General features: G+C 38.4%; 20 non-coding genes and 8 pseudogenes across 20 annotated transcripts; all 28 read left to right on the forward strand.

Moving 5' to 3' along the window:
- Positions 1-3,993: 3,993 nt before the first annotated feature.
- LOC123468202 lies at positions 3,994-4,112 on the forward strand. Its single transcript, XR_006642106.1, has one exon. It is a non-coding gene; the product is annotated as a 5S ribosomal RNA (ribosomal RNA).
- A 511-nt stretch (positions 4,113-4,623) lies between these two features.
- Positions 4,624-4,744, forward strand: LOC123468234 (annotated as a pseudogene).
- A 358-nt stretch (positions 4,745-5,102) lies between these two features.
- LOC123468228 lies at positions 5,103-5,222 on the forward strand (annotated as a pseudogene).
- A 510-nt stretch (positions 5,223-5,732) lies between these two features.
- On the forward strand, positions 5,733-5,852 carry LOC123468223 (annotated as a pseudogene).
- Positions 5,853-6,211: 359 nt separating this feature from the next.
- On the forward strand, positions 6,212-6,331 carry LOC123468220 (annotated as a pseudogene).
- Positions 6,332-6,691: 360 nt separating this feature from the next.
- Positions 6,692-6,810, forward strand: LOC123468244. Its single transcript, XR_006642130.1, has one exon. It is a non-coding gene; the product is annotated as a 5S ribosomal RNA (ribosomal RNA).
- Positions 6,811-7,471: 661 nt separating this feature from the next.
- On the forward strand, positions 7,472-7,592 carry LOC123468231 (annotated as a pseudogene).
- A 511-nt stretch (positions 7,593-8,103) lies between these two features.
- Positions 8,104-8,226, forward strand: LOC123468235 (annotated as a pseudogene).
- Positions 8,227-8,583: 357 nt separating this feature from the next.
- LOC123468255 lies at positions 8,584-8,702 on the forward strand. The gene has a single exon (XR_006642141.1). It is a non-coding gene; the product is annotated as a 5S ribosomal RNA (ribosomal RNA).
- A 515-nt stretch (positions 8,703-9,217) lies between these two features.
- Positions 9,218-9,336, forward strand: LOC123468266. Its single transcript, XR_006642152.1, has one exon. It is a non-coding gene; the product is annotated as a 5S ribosomal RNA (ribosomal RNA).
- A 358-nt stretch (positions 9,337-9,694) lies between these two features.
- On the forward strand, positions 9,695-9,813 carry LOC123468277. Its single transcript, XR_006642163.1, has one exon. It is a non-coding gene; the product is annotated as a 5S ribosomal RNA (ribosomal RNA).
- A 356-nt stretch (positions 9,814-10,169) lies between these two features.
- LOC123468208 lies at positions 10,170-10,288 on the forward strand. Its single transcript, XR_006642112.1, has one exon. It is a non-coding gene; the product is annotated as a 5S ribosomal RNA (ribosomal RNA).
- A 510-nt stretch (positions 10,289-10,798) lies between these two features.
- On the forward strand, positions 10,799-10,917 carry LOC123468219. The gene has a single exon (XR_006642121.1). It is a non-coding gene; the product is annotated as a 5S ribosomal RNA (ribosomal RNA).
- Positions 10,918-11,276: 359 nt separating this feature from the next.
- Positions 11,277-11,395, forward strand: LOC123468230. Its single transcript, XR_006642122.1, has one exon. It is a non-coding gene; the product is annotated as a 5S ribosomal RNA (ribosomal RNA).
- A 511-nt stretch (positions 11,396-11,906) lies between these two features.
- On the forward strand, positions 11,907-12,025 carry LOC123468237. The gene has a single exon (XR_006642123.1). It is a non-coding gene; the product is annotated as a 5S ribosomal RNA (ribosomal RNA).
- Positions 12,026-12,382: 357 nt separating this feature from the next.
- LOC123468238 lies at positions 12,383-12,501 on the forward strand. Its single transcript, XR_006642124.1, has one exon. It is a non-coding gene; the product is annotated as a 5S ribosomal RNA (ribosomal RNA).
- Positions 12,502-13,165: 664 nt separating this feature from the next.
- On the forward strand, positions 13,166-13,285 carry LOC123468225 (annotated as a pseudogene).
- A 357-nt stretch (positions 13,286-13,642) lies between these two features.
- Positions 13,643-13,761, forward strand: LOC123468239. Its single transcript, XR_006642125.1, has one exon. It is a non-coding gene; the product is annotated as a 5S ribosomal RNA (ribosomal RNA).
- A 358-nt stretch (positions 13,762-14,119) lies between these two features.
- LOC123468240 lies at positions 14,120-14,238 on the forward strand. Its single transcript, XR_006642126.1, has one exon. It is a non-coding gene; the product is annotated as a 5S ribosomal RNA (ribosomal RNA).
- A 360-nt stretch (positions 14,239-14,598) lies between these two features.
- LOC123468241 lies at positions 14,599-14,717 on the forward strand. The gene has a single exon (XR_006642127.1). It is a non-coding gene; the product is annotated as a 5S ribosomal RNA (ribosomal RNA).
- Positions 14,718-15,229: 512 nt separating this feature from the next.
- On the forward strand, positions 15,230-15,348 carry LOC123468242. Its single transcript, XR_006642128.1, has one exon. It is a non-coding gene; the product is annotated as a 5S ribosomal RNA (ribosomal RNA).
- A 506-nt stretch (positions 15,349-15,854) lies between these two features.
- On the forward strand, positions 15,855-15,973 carry LOC123468243. Its single transcript, XR_006642129.1, has one exon. It is a non-coding gene; the product is annotated as a 5S ribosomal RNA (ribosomal RNA).
- Positions 15,974-16,331: 358 nt separating this feature from the next.
- Positions 16,332-16,450, forward strand: LOC123468245. The gene has a single exon (XR_006642131.1). It is a non-coding gene; the product is annotated as a 5S ribosomal RNA (ribosomal RNA).
- Positions 16,451-16,809: 359 nt separating this feature from the next.
- Positions 16,810-16,928, forward strand: LOC123468246. The gene has a single exon (XR_006642132.1). It is a non-coding gene; the product is annotated as a 5S ribosomal RNA (ribosomal RNA).
- Positions 16,929-17,285: 357 nt separating this feature from the next.
- On the forward strand, positions 17,286-17,405 carry LOC123468222 (annotated as a pseudogene).
- A 512-nt stretch (positions 17,406-17,917) lies between these two features.
- Positions 17,918-18,036, forward strand: LOC123468247. Its single transcript, XR_006642133.1, has one exon. It is a non-coding gene; the product is annotated as a 5S ribosomal RNA (ribosomal RNA).
- A 509-nt stretch (positions 18,037-18,545) lies between these two features.
- LOC123468248 lies at positions 18,546-18,664 on the forward strand. The gene has a single exon (XR_006642134.1). It is a non-coding gene; the product is annotated as a 5S ribosomal RNA (ribosomal RNA).
- Positions 18,665-19,021: 357 nt separating this feature from the next.
- Positions 19,022-19,140, forward strand: LOC123468249. The gene has a single exon (XR_006642135.1). It is a non-coding gene; the product is annotated as a 5S ribosomal RNA (ribosomal RNA).
- Positions 19,141-19,404: the final 264 nt, after the last annotated feature.

Consider the following 19,404-nt stretch of genomic DNA (forward strand, 5'->3'; position numbering starts at 1 on the left):
TAAGTAAGCAGGTAAAGAATGAGAGAAACAATTTTCTTCGTCAAACCGTTCCTGCCTACTCAGTTACCACTCGACTGCCCTTCGTGTTGATGGGCGATTTTAATTGTGTTGACGACATCCAAGATAGGGCAAATATCCAATCCCTCCCTGTCCCAAGTAGTGTTGTTAGCTATGCTTTGAAGGAGATGGTTACTGGTCTTGATCTGGTAGACATCTGGAAAAAGCTAAATCATAGTGATCCGGGCCACACTTTCCATTACCACGACGGTTCTTCTAGGCTTGATAGGATTTATGCTAGTCGATCGTTTGCGGATAAATTTTTAAATATTTGTTTGCAGCCTTTATCGATTAGTGACCATCAGTCGGTACAATCCACACTTACTTGCAATCTTGATCTCCCAAATCGTAGCAGACCACCTGCCGGATTGTGTGAAACTAAATACTTCAATATTGTCAGAAGAAGGTTTTCAGAAATACGTAACCAATTTCATTCAGGAATCTGCTAATCATCCTCTTAGGGAAAGTAATGTAGCAAATAAGTGGGGGAGAGTGTCCTGAAACCGGGTATCAAGCGTATTTCGGTGGATTATTCCAGGCAAAGAGCAAGGCTGATAAGAGAAACTAAGTTTTTCTATCAATCTTGCATACAGGAAATGGCCGAAGCAGATACCTTTGATTGGGTTGCCTTTCAACAGTTGAGAAAATTCTCAAAGTCTTGGGAGGAGAGCACACTCAAAGGGGTATGGGATTCGTTCCCGCTGCTTCGAAGGGCCAGATGTAGAGGAAGCAAGTATTTTTCACATAAATCGTGCCAGGAATAATTATCGAAAATGTTGCATTGATAAGATCATTGCCCCCAATGGCACTTGCTTATCGACCAAAGAGGAAATTTCAGCAGAAATTGTTGCTCATTTTACAAAAATTTTTAAGACTCAACCTTCCCCTGACATACTGGCAGGGTCTGAGTTCCTTGAAGGAGTAAGAGATTGCTTTAAGCCAACCCCAAACCTAACAGCACCAATTTCCCTTCTTGAGATTAGAGCTGCTCTAATAGCAATGAAGTCAAACAAGTCCCCTGGCACCGATGGCATTCCTTACGAGTTTTACGTAGAATTTTGGGACGTGATCGCACCCCACTTCTTGGATATGTTTAATCATATCCTGGAAAGGAAACTCTGACGTCTTCGCAGGGCCAAGCGGCGATCAGGCTAATTCCTAAGTCTTCGGGACTTTGTGGAATTTCTAATTTTCGGCCAATTTCTCTTTTGAATTGTGACTACAAAGTCATGGCATCTGTCTTAGCGAGACGATTGAGGCAGACACTATCTTCTACCATAGGGCCTCATCAAAAGGTGGGGTACCTGGTAGATTGATTTTTGATAATTTAAGTCTTTACAGAGATGTCATTCAATTTGTTGATGACCGGGGATGCCATGACTCTTCCAACTCTTTGATTCGGGGTATGGGCGCTGCCATTGTTGGAGTTGACTTTGAAAAGGCCTACGACCTGGTTAACAGGGAAGTCCTCTGGAGGATTCTGGATGTCATGGGTTACCCCACCACTTTCGTCCGTTGGTTACAGATTATGTATTCTGTAACAGGAATGTCAATCCTCAACGGATCGGAGGTGGCTGGGGTGATTAGTAAGATATTCAGTCGATTCGCCCGAGGGATGCCCCCTATCTGTCCATCTCTTCGTTCTATACATTGAGCCTTTGCTTGTGCGTTTATCTCGAGTTCTCAAGGGTATATCATTGTTTAATGAAAAACTCACTGTCAGAGCCTTTGTTGATGACGTCACCATTTTCGTTTCTTGTGACGAAGATTTTACCAGGGCAGGACAAATCCTTGATATGTTCTGTCAGTGGACAAAGGCAAGGATGAATAAGGAGAAAACAAAAGCCCTGGGACTCGGGACTTGGAGCTCTAGATCAATTTGGCCTCTTGAGTGGCTTGTGTCAGCGCCAACATTGTCCCTGTTAGGAATTAAATTTTCCCATTCCATAGAAGAGACAGCTAGTAGGATTTGGAATGATGCATTTAGCTCTTTAAATGGTATTCTGCGAGAGAATGCCAGTCGACGGTTTAATATTTACCAGAGGGTGCTTTTCCTCAAGTCGAAGGCTCTCTCGGAACTGTGTACTTTGCACAGGTATTACCTTGTAATAAAAAATGGCTGACCAGATTTCGAAGGCTGTCATGAAATTTCTATGGATGGGAAAAGTAGAAAGGCCGAAGAAAACCGTAACTTTCCGTACTGTCAAAGAAGGGGGGTCTGGGAATGGTCAACACACACCTCTTTTACCGTTCCCTTTTCTTGTGCCCCTTGTACAAAGTCCTGATAGGCCCCAACAGCCCAGAAAGCTCTCTACTTCGGTATTGGATGTCCTTTCCTCTCCGAACCTTATTGCCCTCTACAAGGACAACACCACACCTGTAGCAGTCATGAAGAGACCATATTACCTTCAGGAACCCCTGCATCAAATCAAGCAACTTTTCGCATCTTCCATTCTGGTGCAGGGGAATCCAATGGTACATCGGAAAACATATAACCATTGGATCCTGGAGGTAACGACAATGGGAAGAGCTGGAGATCCTGAGGCCTAATCTGGATTGGCCACGAATCTGGAAGGAGACTGCAGCCCTTCCAACTAACATCAGAGAGACCATGTTCCTGTTCAACCAGCGACTTCTCCCTACCAGGACCAGATGCCATCGGTTGGACCCCACCAAGGGCGCAACATGTCTAATCTGCAATCAAGACCCGGAAACCGATGAGCATCTGATGTACCAGTGTCCTGAACGACTCACCGTTTGGAGCTGGTTGGAAGGAACTATGCGTCAGATGGGCTGCAGTTCGTCAAACGAAGATTTGATACGTGGCCATTTTGGTCCAGTAGGAAATCTCCAGCTTTCATTCACTCTTCTGGCTGCTTATCTCTACATCAACTGGAAGGCAAGGAATAACCTACGCACACCATGTCAAGAAGAAGTAGAGAGCCTCTGGAAATTCCTTCGTAAATCTAGATCCCAATTCCCTGTTTAATTTTAATCATAAATTTTAGTACATTTTGTTTATTTTTGTTTGTTTTGAATTTCCCATTCCCAGTTTTATTGGCCTTTGTTTATGTTTTGTTTTGTTGTTTGTTGTTTTTATTTCACACCACCATTGTCTTCTGCTTTGTTTTTCTTTTGTTTATTTTTCTTGAATTATCCCACCACCGTAAATTGCATTTGTTTGTTTTTGTTTTGTTTGTTAATATTATGATCCCCACCATTGCCAGATTTCGATTTTTTCCCCTTGCCAACGTCTGCATCCGACAGCCTAATTGTTTTGCTTTATTTTGTTTGAATGCCCTAAATAGCTGATACAATGAGCCAATAAAAGATAATTTTAATAAAAAAAAAAAGAAGTTAAGCTGCGTCGGGTCCCGTTAGTACCTAGAAGGGTGACCGCTTGGGAATACGGGATGCTGTTGGCATCAAACGTTTTATAACCAGCAAGAGTTTCGAAAATGAATCAAAGTTTTAGTTAAAACCATCTCGTGGTGAATTTTGATACTTTATTAAACGCCATCTAGGGTTGAATTTTGATAATTCATCTCGTACACACTGATAGCTATTTTTTAAACACCAACAAGGGAAGGAGTAGAGTGTTTTATTACCAGCAGTGACTTTACCGATGAATGTGAATTTCTATTTCATAGAAAAATAGTGGCTCAACGAACACGATGGTTACCAGTCCAATATCCTTAATTATAGAAATTAATCGTCCTTGTGTAGGTTTCAATGTTGGAAAATCATTCCTTGAGCGTATTCAATTCAGTTTCGTATTAAATTCTTGAATTTCTATTTCATAGAAAAATAGTGGCTCAACGAACACGATGGTTACCAGTCCAATATCCTTAATTATAGAAATTAATCGTCCTTGTGTAGGTTTCAATGTTGGAAAATCATTCCTTGAGTGTATTCAATTCAGTTTCGTATTAAAACGTCAACGGCCATACCACGCAGAAAAAACCTGGTCTCGTCAGCTCCCAGAAGTTAAGCTGCGTCGGGTCCCGTTAGTACCTAGAAGGGTGACCGCTTGGGAATACGGGATGCTGTTGGCATCAAACGTTTTATAACCAGCAAGAGTTTCGAAAATGAATCAAGATTTTTAGTTAAAACCATCTCGTGGTGAATTTTGATACTTTATTAAACGCCATCTAGGGTTGAATTTTGATAATTCATCTCGTACACACTGATAGCTATTTTTTAAACACCAACAAGGGAAGTGTAGAGTGTTTTATTACCAGCAGTGACTTTACCGATGAATGTGAATTTCTATTTCATAGAAAAATAGTGGCTCAACGAACACGATGGTTACCAGTCCAATATCCTTAATTATAGAAATTAATCGTCCTTGTGTAGGTTTCAATGTTGGAAAATCATTCCTTGAGTGTATTCAATTCAGTTTCGTATTAAATTCTTGAATTTCTATTTCATAGAAAAATAGTGGCTCAACGAACACGATGGTTACCAGTCCAATATCCTTAATTATAGAAATTAATCGTCCTTGTGTAGGTTTCAATGTTGGAAAATCATTCCTTGAGTGTATTCAATTCAGTTTCGTATTAAAACGTCAACGGCCATACCACGCAGAAAAAACCTGGTCTCGTCAGCTCCCAGAAGTTAAGCTGCGTCCGGTTCCCCGTTAGTACCTAGAAGGGTGACCGCTTGGGAATACGGGATGCTGTTGGCATCAAACGTTTTATAACCAGCAAGAGTTTCGAAAATGAATCAAAGTTTTAGTTAAAACCATCTCGTGGTGAATTTTGATACTTTATTAAACGCCATCTAGGGTTGAATTTTGATAATTCATCTCGTACACACTGATAGCTATTTTTTAAACACCAACAAGGGAAGTGTAGAGTGTTTTATTACCAGCAGTGACTTTACCGATGAATGTGAATTTCTATTTCATAGAAAAATAGTGGCTCAACGAACACGATGGTTACCAGTCCAATATCCTTAATTATAGAAATTAATCGTCCTGTGTGTAGGTTTCAATGTTGGAAAATCATTCCTTGAGTGTATTCAATTCAGTTTCGTATTAAAACGTCAACGGCCATACCACGCAGAAAAAACCTGGTCTCGTCGGCTCCCAGAAGTTAAGCTGCGTCGGGTCCCCGTTAGTACCTAGAAGGGTGACCGCTTGGGAATACGGGATGCTGTTGGCATCAAACGTTTTATAACCAGCAAGAGTTTCGAAAATGAATCAAAGTTTTAGTTAAAACCATCTCGTGGTGAATTTTGATACTTTATTAAACGCCATCTAGGGTTGAATTTTGATAATTCATCTCGTACACACTGATAGCTATTTTTTAAACACCAACAAGGGAAGTGTAGAGTGTTTTATTACCAGCAGTGACTTTACCGATGAATGTGAATTTCTATTTCATAGAAAAATAGTGGCTCAACGAACACGATGGTTACCAGTCCAATATCCTTAATTATAGAAATTAATCGTCCTTGTGTAGGTTTCAATGTTGGAAAATCATTCCTTGAGCGTATTCAATTCAGTTTCGTATTAAATTCTTGAATTTCTATTTCATAGAAAAATAGTGGCTCAACGAACACGATGGTTACCAGTCCAATATCCTTAATTATGAAATTAATTCGTCCTTGTGTAGGTTTCAATGTTGGAAAATTATTTCTTGAGTGTATTCAATTCAGTTTCGTATTAAAACGTCAACGGCCATACCACGCAGAAAAAACCTGGTCTCGTCAGCTCCCAGAAGTTAAGCTGCGTCGGGTCCCGTTAGTACCTAGAAGGGGTGACCGCTTGGGAATACGGGATGCTGTTGGCATCAAACGTTTTATAACCAGCAAGAGTTTCGAAAATGAATCAAAGTTTTAGTTAAAACCATCTCGTGGTGAATTTTGATTTACTTTATTAAACGCCATCTAGGGTTGAATTTTGATAATTCATCTCGTACACACTGATAGCTATTTTTTAAACACCAACAAGGGAAGTGTAGAGTGTTTTATTACCAGCAGTGACTTTACCGATGAATGTGAATTTCTATTTCATAGAAAAATAGTGGCTCAACGAACACGATGGTTACCAGTCCAATATCCTTAATTATAGAAATTAATCGTCCTTGTGTAGGTTTCAATGTTGGAAAATCATTCCTTGAGTGTATTCAATTCAGTTTCGTATTAAAACGTCAACGGCCATACCACGCAGAAAAAAACCTGGTCTCGTCAGCTCCCAGAAGTTAAGCTGCGTCGGGTCCCGTTAGTACCTAGAAGGGTGACCGCTTGGGAATACGGGATGCTGTTGGCATCAAACGTTTTATAACCAGCAAGAGTTTCGAAAATGAATCAAAGTTTTAGTTAAAACCATCTCGTGGTGAATTTTGATACTTTTATTAAACGCCATCTAGGGTTGAATTTTGATAATTCATCTCGTACACACTGATAGCTATTTTTTAAACACCAACAAGGGGAAGTGTAGAGTGTTTTATTACCAGCAGTGACTTTACCGATGAATGTGAATTTCTATTTCATAGAAAAATAGTGGCTCAACGAACACGATGGTTACCAGTCCAATATCCTTAATTATAGAAATTAATCGTCCTTGTGTAGGTTTCAATGTTTGGAAAATCATTCCTTGAGTGTATTCAATTCAGTTTCGTATTAAAACGTCAACGGCCATACCACGCAGAAAAAACCTGGTCTCGTCAGCTCCCAGAAGTTAAGCTGCGTCGGGTCCCGTTAGTACCTAGAAGGGTGACCGCTTGGGAATACGGGATGCTGTTGGCATCAAACGTTTTATAACCAGCAAGAGTTTCGAAAATGAATCAAAGTTTTAGTTAAAAAAACCCTCTTGTGGTGAATTTTGATTACTTTATTAAACGCCATCTAGGGTTGAATTTTGATAATTCATCTCGTACACACTGATAGCTATTTTTTAAACACCAACAAGGGAAGTGTAGAGTGTTTTATTACCAGCAGTGACTTTACCGATGAATGTGAATTTCTATTTCATAGAAAAATAGTGGCTCAACGAACACGATGGTTACCAGTCAAATATCCTTAATTATAGAAATTAATCGTCCTTGTGTAGGTTTCAATGTTGGAAAATCATTCCTTGAGCGTATTCAATTCAGTTTCGTATTAAATTCTTGAATTTCTATTTCATAGAAAAATAGTGGCTCAACGAACACGATGGTTACCAGTCCAATATCCTTAATTATAGAAATTAATCGTCCTTGTGTAGGTTTCAATGTTGGAAAATCATTCCTTGAGTGTATTCAATTCGTTTGTATTAATTTTTGAATTTCTATTTCATAGAAAAATAGTGGCTCAACGAACACGATGGTTACCAGTCAATATCCTTATTATAGAATTAATCGTCTTTGTGTGGGTTTCAATGTTGGAAAATCATTCCTTGAGTGTATTCAATTCAGTTTCGTATTAAAACGTCAACGGCCATACCACGCAGAAAAAACCTGGTCTCGTCAGCTCCCAGAAGTTAAGCTGCGTCCCGGTTCCCGTTAGTACCTAGAAGGGTGACCGCTTGGGAATACGGGATGCTGTTGGCATCAAACGTTTTATAACCAGCAAGAGTTTCGAAAATGAATCAAAGTTTTAGTTAAAACCATCTCGTGGTGAATTTTGATACTTTATTAAACGCCATCTAGGGTTGAATTTTGATAATTCATCTCGTACACACTGATAGCTATTTTTTAAACACCAACAAGGGAAGTGTAGAGTGTTTTATTACCAGCAGTGACTTTACCGATGAATGTGAATTTCTATTTCATAGAAAAATAGTGGCTCAACGAACACGATGGTTACCAGTCCAATATCCTTAATTATAGAAATTAATCGTCCTTGTGTAGGTTTCAATGTTGGAAAATCATTTCTTTGAGTGTATTCAATTCAGTTTCGTATTAAATTCTTGAATTTCTTTTCATAGAAAAATAGTGGCTCAACGAACACGATGGTTACCAGTCCAATATCCTTTAATTATAGAAATTAATCGTCCTTGTGTAGGTTTCAATGTTGGAAAATCATTCCTTGAGTGTATTCAATTCAGTTTCGTATTAAAACGTCAACGGCCATACCACGCAGAAAAACCTACCGGGGTCTCGTCAGCTCCCAGAAGTTAAGCTGCGTCGGGTCCCGTTAGTACCTAGAAGGGTGACCGCTTGGGAATACGGGATGCTGTTGGCATCAAACCTTTTATAACCAGCAAGAGTTTCGAAAATGAATCAAAGTTTTAGTTAAAACCATCTCGTGGTGAATTTTGATACTTTATTAAACGCCATCTAGGGTTGAATTTTGATAATTCATCTCGTACACACTGATAGCTATTTTTTAAACACCAACAAGGGAAGTGTAGAGTGTTTTATTACCAGCAGTGACTTTACCGATGAATGTGAATTTCTATTTCATTAGAAAAATAGTGGCTCAACGAACACGATGGTTACCAGTCAATATCCTTAATTATAGAAATTAATCGTCCTTGTGTAGGTTTCAATGTTGGAAAATCATTCCTTGAGTGTATTCAATTCAGTTTCGTATTAAAACGTCAACGGCCATACCACGCAGAAAAAACCTGGTCTCGTCAGCTCCCAGAAGTTAAGCTGCGTCGGGTCCCGTTAGTACCTAGAAGGGTGACCGCTTGGGAATACGGGATGCTGTTGGCATCAAACGTTTTATAACCAGCAAGAGTTTCGAAAATGAATCAAAGTTTTAGTTAAAACCATCTCGTGGTGAATTTTGATACTTTATTAAACGCCATCTAGGGTTGAATTTTGATAATTCATCTCGTACACACTGATAGCTATTTTTTAAACACCAACAAGGGAAGTGTAGAGTGTTTTTATTACCAGCAGTGACTTTACCGATGAATGTGAATTTCTATTTCATAGAAAAATAGTGGCTCAACGAACACGATGGTTACCAGTCCAATATCCTTAATTATAGAAATTAATCGTCCTTGTGTAGGTTTCAATGTTGGAAAATCATTTCCTTGCAGCGTATTCAATTCAGTTTCGTATTAAATTCTTGAATTTCTATTTCATAGAAAAATAGTGGCTCAACGAACACGATGGTTACCAGTCCAATATCCTTAATTATAGAAATTAATCGTCCTTGTGTAGGTTTCAATGTTGGAAAATCATTCCTTGAGTGTTTATTCAATTCAGTTTCGTATTAAAACGTCAACGGCCATACCACGCAGAAAAAACCTGGTCTCGTCAGCTCCCAGAAGTTAAGCTGCGTCGGGTCCCGTTAGTACCTAGAAGGGTGACCGCTTGGGAATACGGGATGCTGTTGGCATCAAACGTTTTATAACCAGCAAGAGTTTCGAAAATGAATCAAAGTTTTAGTTAAAACCATCTCGTGGTGAATTTTGATACTTTATTAAACGCCATCTAGGGTTGAATTTTGATAATTCATCTCGTGCACACTGATAGCTATTTTTTTAAACACCAACAAGGGAAGTGTAGAGTGTTTTATTACCAGCAGTGACTTTACCGATGAATGTGAATTTCTATTTCATAGAAAAATAGTGGCTCAACGAACACGATGGTTACCAGTCCAATATCCTTAATTATAGAAATTAATCGTCCTTGTGTAGGTTTCAATGTTGGAAAATCATTCCTTGAGTGTATTCAATTCAGTTTCGTATTAAAACGTCAACGGCCATACCACGCAGAAAAAACCTGGTCTCGTCAGCTCCCAGAAGTTAAGCTGCGTCGGGTCCCGTTAGTACCTAGAAGGGTGACCGCTTGGGAATACGGGATGCTGTTGGCATCAAACGTTTTATAACCAGCAAGAGTTTCGAAAATGAATCAAAGTTTTGAGTTAAAACCATCTCGTGGTGAATTTTGATACTTTATTAAACGCCATCTAGGGTTGAATTTTGATAATTCATCTCGTACACACTAATACTTTTTTTAAACACCAACAAGGGAAGTGTAGAGTGTTTTATTACCAGCAGTGACTTTACCGATGAATGTGAATTTCTATTTCATAGAAAAATAGTGGCTCAACGAACACGATGGTTACCAGTCCAATATCCTTAATTATAGAAATTAATCGTCCTTGTGTAGGTTTCAATGTTGGAAAATCATTCCTTGAGTGTATTCAATTCAGTTTCGTATTAAAACGTCAACGGCCATACCACGCAGAAAAAACCTGGTCTCGTCAGCTCCCAGAAGTTAAGCTGCGTCGGGTCCCGTTAGTACCTAGAAGGGTGACCGCTTGGGAATACGGGATGCTGTTGGCATCAAACGTTTTATAACCAGCAAGGGTTTCGAAAATGAATCAAAGTTTTAGTTAAAACCATCTCGTGGTGAATTTTGATACTTTATTAAACGCCATCTAGGGTTGAATTTTGATAATTCATCTCGTACACACTGATAGCTATTTTTTAAACACCAACAAGGGAAGTGTAGAGTGTTTTATTACCAGCAGTGACTTTACCGATGAATGTGAATTTCTATTTCATAGAAAAATAGTGGCTCAACGAACACGATGGTTACCAGTCCAATATCCTTAATTATAGAAATTAATCGTCCTTGTGTAGGTTTCAATGTTGGAAAATCATTCCTTGAGCGTATTCAATTCAGTTTCGTATTAAATTCTTGAATTTCTATTTCATAGAAAAATAGTGGCTCAACGAACACGATGGTTACCAGTCCAATATCCTTAATTATAGAAATTAATCGTCCTTGTGTAGGTTTCAATGTTGGAAAATCATTCCTTGAGTGTATTCAATTCAGTTTCGTATTAAAACGTCAACGGCCATACCACGCAGAAAAAACCTGGTCTCGTCAGCTCCCAGAAGTTAAGCTGCGTCGGGTCCCGTTAGTACCTAGAAGGGTGACCGCTTGGGAATACGGGATGCTGTTGGCATCAAACGTTTTATAACCAGCAAGAGTTTCGAAAATGAATCAAAGTTTTAGTTAAAACCATCTCGTGGTGAATTTTGATACTTTATTAAACGCCATCTAGGGTTGAATTTTGATAATTCATCTCGTACACACTGATAGCTATTTTTTAAACACCAACAAGGGGAAGTGTAGAGTGTTTTATTACCAGCAGTGACTTTACCGATGAATGTGAATTTCTATTTCATAGAAAAATAGTGGCTCAACGAACACGATGGTTACCAGTCCAATATCCTTAATTATAGAAATTAATCGTCCTTGTGTAGGTTTCAATGTTGGAAAATCATTCCTTGGAGTGTATTCAATTCAGTTTCGTATTAAAACGTCAACGGCCATACCACGCAGAAAAAACCTGGTCTCGTCAGCTCCCAGAAGTTAAGCTGCGTCGGGTCCCGTTAGTACCTAGAAGGGTGACCGCTTGGGAATACGGGATGCTGTTGGCATCAAACGTTTTATAACCAGCAAGGGTTTCGAAAATGAATCAAAGTTTTAGTTAAAACCATCTCGTGGTGAATTTTGATACTTTATTAAACGCCATCTAGGGTTGAATTTTGATAATTCATCTCGTACACACTGATAGCTATTTTTTAAACACCAACAAGGGAAGTGTAGAGTGTTTTATTACCAGCAGTGACTTTACCGATGAATGTGAATTTCTATTTCATGAAAAAATGGTGGCTCAACGAACACGATGTTACCGTTCCAATATCCTTTTAATTATAGAAATTAATCGTCCTTGTGTAGGTTTCAATGTTGGAAAATCATTCCTTGAGTGTATTCAATTCGTTTCGTATTAAATTCTTGAATTTCTATTTCATAGAAAAATAGTGGCTCAACGAACACGATGGTTACCAGTCCAATATCCTTAATTATAGAAATTAATCGTCCTTGTGTAGGTTTCAATGTTTGGAAAATCATTCCTTGAGTGTATTCAATTCAGTTTCGTATTAAAACGTCAACGGCCATACCACGCAGAAAAAACCTGGTCTCGTCAGCTCCCAGAAGTTAAGCTGCGTCGGGTCCCGTTAGTACCTAGAAGGGTGACCGCTTGGGAATACGGGATGCTGTTGGCATCAAACGTTTTATAACCAGCAAGAGTTTCGAAAATGAATCAAAGTTTTAGTTAAAACCATCTCGTGGTGAATTTTGATACTTTATTAAACGCCATCTAGGGTTGAATTTTGATAATTCATCTCGTACACACTGATAGTCTATTTTTAAACACCAACAAGGGAAGTGTAGAGTGTTTTATTACCAGCAGTGACTTTACCGATGAATGTGAATTTCTATTTCATAGAAAAATAGTGGCTCAACGAACACGATGGTTACCAGTCCAATATCCTTAATTATAGAAATTAATCGTCCTTGTGTAGGTTTCAATGTTGGAAAATCATTCCTTGAGTGTATTCAATTCAGTTTCGTATTAAAACGTCAACGGCCATACCACGCAGAAAAAACCTGGTCTCGTCAGCTCCCAGAAGTTAAGCTGCGTCGGGTCCCGTTAGTACCTAGAAGGGTGACCGCTTGGGAATACGGGATGCTGTTGGCATCAAACGTTTTATAACCAGCAAGAGTTTCGAAAATGAATCAAAGTTTTAGTTAAAACCATCTCGTGGTGAATTTTGATACTTTATTAAACGCCATCTAGGGTTGAATTTTGATAATTCATCTCGTACACACTGATAGCTATTTTTTAAACACCAACAAGGAGGAAGTGTAGAGTGTTTTATTACCAGCAGTGACTTTACCGATGAATGTGAATTTCTATTTCATAGAAAAATAGTGGCTCAACGAACACGATGGTTACCAGTCCAATATTCTTAATTATAGAAATTAATCGTCCTTGTGTAGGTTTCAATGTTGGAAAATCATTCCTTGAGCGTATTCAATTCAGTTTCGTATTAAATTCTTGAATTTCTATTTCATAGAAAAATAGTGGCTCAACGAACACGATGGTTACCAGTCCAATATCCTTAATTATAGAAATTAATCGTCCTTGTGTAGGTTTCAATGTTGGAAAATCATTCCTTGAGTGTATTCAATTCAGTTTCGTATTAAATTCTTGAATTTCTTTTCATAGAAAAATAGTGGCTCAACGAACACGATGGTTCCAGTCCAATATCCCTTTATTATAGAAATTAATCGTCCTTGTGTAGGTTTCAATGTTGGAAAATCATTCCTTGAGTGTATTCAATTCAGTTTCGTATTAAAACGTCAACGGCCATACCACGCAGAAAAAACCTGGTCTCGTCAGCTCCCAGAAGTTAAGCTGCGTCGGGTCCCCGTTAGTACCTAGAAGGGTGACCGCTTGGGAATACGGGATGCTGTTGGCATCAAACGTTTTATAACCAGCAAGAGTTTCGAAAATGAATCAAAGTTTTAGTTAAAACCATCTCGTGGTGAATTTTGATACTTTATTAAACGCCATCTAGGGTTGAATTTTGATAATTCATCTCGTACACACTGATAGCTATTTTTTAAACACCAACAAGGGAAGTGTAGAGTGTTTTATTACCAGCAGTGACTTTACCGATGAATGTGAATTTCTATTTCATAGAAAAATAGTGGCTCAACGAACACGATGGTTACCAGTCCAATATCCTTAATTATAGAAATTAATCGTCCTTGTGTAGGTTTCAATGTTGGAAAATCATTCCTTGAGTGTATTCAATTCAGTTTCGTATTAAAACGTCAACGGCCATACCACGCAGAAAAAACCTGGTCTCGTCAGCTCCCAGAAGTTAAGCTGCGTCGGGTCCCGTTAGTACCTAGAAGGGTGACCGCTTGGGAATACGGGATGCTGTTGGCATCAAACGTTTTATAACCAGCAAGAGTTTCGAAAATGAATCAAAGTTTTAGTTAAAACCATCTCGTGGTGAATTTTGATACTTTATTAAACGCCATCTAGGGTTGAATTTTGATAATTCATCTCGGTACACACTGATAGCTATTTTTTAAACACCAACAAGGGAAGTGTAGAGTGTTTTATTACCAGCAGTGACTTTACCGATGAATGTGAATTTCTATTTCATAGAAAAATAGTGGCTCAACGAACACGATGGTTACCAGTCCAATATCCTTAATTATAGAAATTAATCGTCCTTGTGTAGGTTTCAATGTTGGAAAATCATTCCTTGAGTGTATTCAATTCAGTTTCGTATTAAAACGTCAACGGCCATACCACGCAGAAAAAACCTGGTCTCGTCAGCTCCCAGAAGTTAAGCTGCGTCGGGTCCCGTTAGTACCTAGAAGGGTGACCGCTTGGGAATACGGGATGCTGTTGGCATCAAACGTTTTATAACCAGCAAGAGTTTCGAAAATGAATCAAAGTTTTAGTTAAAACCATCTCGTGGTGAATTTTGATACTTTATTAAACGCCATCTAGGGTTGAATTTTGATAATTCATCTCGTACACACTGATAGCTATTTTTTAAACACCAACAAGGGAAGTGTAGAGTGTTTTATTACCAGCAGTGACTTTACCGATGAATGTGAATTTCTATTTCATAGAAAAATAGTGGCTCAACGAACACGATGGTTACCAGTCCAATATCCTTAATTATAGAAATTAATCGTCGTCTTGTGTAGGGTTTCAATGTTGGAAAATCATTCCTTGAGTGTATTCAATTCAGTTTCGTATTAAAACGTCAACGGCCATACCACGCAGAAAAAACCTGGTCTCGTCAGCTCCCAGAAGTTAAGCTGCGTCGGGTCCCGTTAGTACCTAGAAGGGTGACCGCTTGGGAATACGGGATGCTGTTGGCATCAAACGTTTTATAACCAGCAAGAGTTTCGAAAATGAATCAAAGTTTTAGTTAAAACCATCTCGTGGTGAATTTTGATACTTTATTAAACGCCATCTTAGGGTTGAATTTTGATAATTCATCTCGTACACACTGATAGCTATTTTTTAAAAACCCAACAAAGGGAAGTGTAGAGTGTTTTATTTACCAGCAGTGACTTTACCGATGAATGTGAATTTCTATTTCATAGAAAAATAGTGGCTCAACGAACACGATGGTTACCAGTCCAATATCCTTAATTATAGAAATTAATCGTCCTTGTGTAGGTTTCAATGTTGGAAAATCATTCCTTGAGCGTATTCAATTCAGTTTCGTATTAAATTCTTGAATTTCTATTTCATAGAAAAATAGTGGCTCAACGAACACGATGGTTCAGTTCAATATCCTTAATTATAGAAATTAATCGTCCTTGTGTAGGTTTCAATGTTGGAAAATCATTCCTTGGGTGTATTCAATTCAGTTTCGTATTAAATCGTCAACGGCCATACCACGCAGAAAAAACCTGGTCTCGTCAGCTCCCAGAAGTTAAGCTGCGTCGGGTCCCGTTAGTACCTAGAAGGGTGACCGCTTGGGAATACGGGATGCTGTTGGCATCAAACGTTTTATAACCAGCAAGAGTTTCGAAAATGAATCAAAGTTTTAGTTAAAACCATCTCGTGGTGAATTTTGATACTTTATTAAACGCCATCTAGGGTTGAATTTTGATAATTCATCTCGTACACACTGATAGCTATTTTTTTAAACACCAACAAGGGAAGTGTAGAGTGTTTTATTACCAGCAGTGACTTTACCGATGAATGTGAATTTCTATTTCATAGAAAAATAGTGGCTCAACGAACACGATGGTTACCAGTCCAATATCTAATTATAGAAATTAATCGTCCTTGTGTATGGTTTCAATGTTGGAAAATCATTCCTTGGTGTATTCAATTCGTTTCGTATTAAATTCTTGATTTCTATTTCATAGAAAAATAGTGGCTCAACGAACACGATGGTTACCAGTCAATATCCTTAATTATAGAAATTAATCGTCCTTGTGTAGGTTTCAATGTTGGAAAATCATTCCTTGAGTGTATTCAATTCAGTTTCGTATTAAAACGTCAACGGCCATACCACGCAGAAAAAACCTGGTCTCGTCAGCTCCCAGAAGTTAAGCTGCGTCGGGTCCCGTTAGTACCTAGAAGGGTGACCGCTTGGGAATACGGGATGCTGTTGGCATCAAACGTTTTATAACCAGCAAGAGTTTCGAAAATGAATCAAAGTTTTAGTTAAAACCATCTCGTGGTGAATTTTGATACTTTATTAAACGCCATCTAGGGTTGAATTTTGATAATTCATCTCGTACACACTGATAGCTATTTTTTAAACACCAACAAGGGAAGTGTAGAGTGTTTTATTACCAGCAGTGACTTTACCGATGAATGTGAATTTCTATTTCATAGGAAAATAGTGGCTCAACGAACACGATGGTTACCAGTCCAATATCCTTAATTATAGAAATTAATCGTCCTTGTGTAGGTTTCAATGTTGGAAAATCATTCCTTGAGTGTATTCAATTCAGTTTCGTATTTAAAACGTCAACGGCCATACCACGCAGAAAAAACCTGGTCTCGTCAGCTCCCAGAAGTTAAGCTGCGTCGGGTCCCGTTAGTACCTAGAAGGGTGACCGCTTGGGAATACGGGATGCTGTTGGCATCAAACGTTTTATAACCAGCAAGAGTTTCGAAAATGAATCAAAGTTTTAGTTAAAACCATCTCGTGGTGAATTTTGATACTTTATTAAACGCCATCTAGGGTTGAATTTTGATAATTCATCTCGTACACACTGATAGCTATTTTTTAAACACCAACAAGGGAAGTGTAGAGTGTTTTATTACCAGCAGTGACTTTACCGATGAATGTGAATTTCTATTTCATAGAAAATATTAGTGGCTCAACGAACACGATGGTTACCAGTCCAATATCCTTAATTATAGAAATTAATCGTCCTTGTGTAGGTTTCAATGTTGGAAAATCATTCCTTGAGTGTATTCAATTCAGTTTCGTATTAAAACGTCAACGGCCATACCACGCAGAAAAAACCTGGTCTCGTCAGCTCCCAGAAGTTAAGCTGCGTCGGGTCCCGTTAGTACCTAGAAGGGTGACCGCTTGGGAATACGGGATGCTGTTGGCATCAAACGTTTTATAACCAGCAAGAGTTTCGAAAATGAATCAAAGTTTTAGTTAAAACCATCTCGTGGTGAATTTTGATACTTTATTAAACGCCATCTAGGGTTGAATTTTGATAATTCATCTCGTACACACTGATAGCTATTTTTTAAACACCAACAAGGGAAGTGTAGAGTGTTTTATTACCAGCAGTGACTTTACCGATGAATGTGAATTTCTATTTCATAGAAAAATAGTGGCTCAACGAACACGATGGTTACCAGTCCAATATCCTTAATTATAGAAATTAATCGTCCTTGTGTAGGTTTCAATGTTGGAAAATCATTCCTTGAGTGTATTCAATTCAGTTTCGTATTAAAACGTCAACGGCCATACCACGCAGAAAAAACCTGGTCTCGTCAGCTCCCAGAAGTTAAGCTGCGTCGGGTCCCGTTAGTACCTGAGAAGGGTGACCGCTTGGGAATACGGGATGCTGTTGGCATCAAACGTTTTATAACCAGCAAGAGTTTCGAAAATGAATCAAAGTTTTAGTTAAAACCATCTCGTGGTGAATTTTGATACTTTATTAAACGCCATCTAGGGTTGAATTTTGATAATTCATCTCGTACACACTGATAGCTATTTTTTAAACACCAACAAGGGAAGTGTAGAGTGTTTTATTACCAGCAGTGACTTTACCGATGAATGTGAATTTCTATTTCATAGAAAAATAGTGGCTCAACGAACACGATGGTTACCAGTCCAATATCCTTAATTATAGAAATTAATTTCGTCCTTGTGTAGGTTTCAATGTTGGAAAATCATTCCTTGAGTGTATTCAATTCAGTTTCGTATTAAATTCTTGAATTTCTATTTCATAGAAAAATAGTGGCTCAACGAACACGATGGTTACCAGTCCAATATCCTTAATTATAGAAATTAATCGTCCTTGTGTAGGTTTCAATGTTGGAAAATCATTCCTTGAGTGTATTCAATTCAGTTTCGTATTAAAACGTCAACGGCCATACCACGCAGAAAAAACCTGGTCTCGTCAGCTCCCAGAAGTTAAGCTGCGTCGGGTCCCGTTAGTACCTAGAAGGGTGACCGCTTGGGAATACGGGATGCTGTTGGCATCAAACGTTTTATAACCAGCAAGAGTTTCGAAAATGAATCAAAGTTTTAGTTAAAACCATCTCGTGGTGAATTTTGATACTTTATTAAACGCCATCTAGGGTTGAATTTTGATAATTCATCTCGTACACACTGATAGCTATTTTTTAAACACCAACAAGGGAAGTGTAGAGTGTTTTATTACCAGCAGTGACTTTACCGATGAATGTGAATTTCTATTTCATAGAAAAATAGTGGCTCAACGAACACGATGGTTACCAGTCCAATATCCTTAATTTATAAATTAATCGTCCTTGTGTAGGTTTCAATGTTGGAAAATCATTCCTTGAGTGTATTCAATTCAGTTTCGTATTAAATTCTTGAATTTCTATTTCATAGAAAAATAGTGGCTCAACGAACACGATGGTTACCAGTCCAATATCCTTAATTATAGAAATTAATCGTCCTTGTGTAGGTTTCAATGTTGGAAAATCATTCCTTGAGTGTATTCAATTCAGTTTCGTATTAAAACGTCAACGGCCATACCACGCAGAAAAAACCTGGTCTCGTCAGCTCCCAGAAGTTAAGCTGCGTCGGGTCCCGTTAGTACCTAGAAGGGTGACCGCTTGGGAATACGGGATGCTGTTGGCATCAAACGTTTTATAACCAGCAAGAGTTTCGAAAATGAATCAAAGTTTTAGTTAAAACCATCTCGTGGTGAATTTTGATACTTTATTAAACGCCATCTAGGGTTGAATTTTGATAATTCATCTCGTACACACTGATAGCTATTTTTTAAACACCAACAAGGGAAGTGTAGAGTTTTTTATTACCAGCAGTGACTTTACCGATGAATGTGAATTTCTATTTCATAGAAAAATAGTGGCTCAACGAACACGATGGTTACCAGTCCAATATCCTTAATTATAGAAATTAATCGTCCTTGTGTAGGTTTCAATGTTGGAAAATCATTCCTTGAGTGTATTCAATTCAGTTTCGTATTAAAACGTCAACGGCCATACCACGCAGAAAAAACCTGGTCTCGTCAGCTCCCAGAAGTTAAGCTGCGTCGGGTCCCGTTAGTACCTAGAAGGGTGACCGCTTGGGAATACGGGATGCTGTTGGCATCAAACGTTTTATAACCAGCAAGAGTTTCGAAAATGAATCAAAGTTTTAGTTAAAACCATCTCGTGGTGAATTTTGATACTTTATTAAACGCCATCTAGGGTTGAATTTTGATAATTCATCTCGTACACACTGATAGCTATTTTTTAAACACCAACAAGGGAAGTGTAGAGTGTTTTATTACCAGCAGTGACTTTACCGATGAATGTGAATTTCTATTTCATAGAAAAATAGTGGCTCAACGAACACGATGGTTACCAGTCCAA

This window comes from Daphnia magna, unplaced genomic scaffold (genome assembly GCF_020631705.1).
Source record: "Daphnia magna isolate NIES unplaced genomic scaffold, ASM2063170v1.1 Dm_contigs334, whole genome shotgun sequence".
NCBI lineage: Eukaryota > Metazoa > Arthropoda > Branchiopoda > Diplostraca > Daphniidae > Daphnia > Daphnia magna.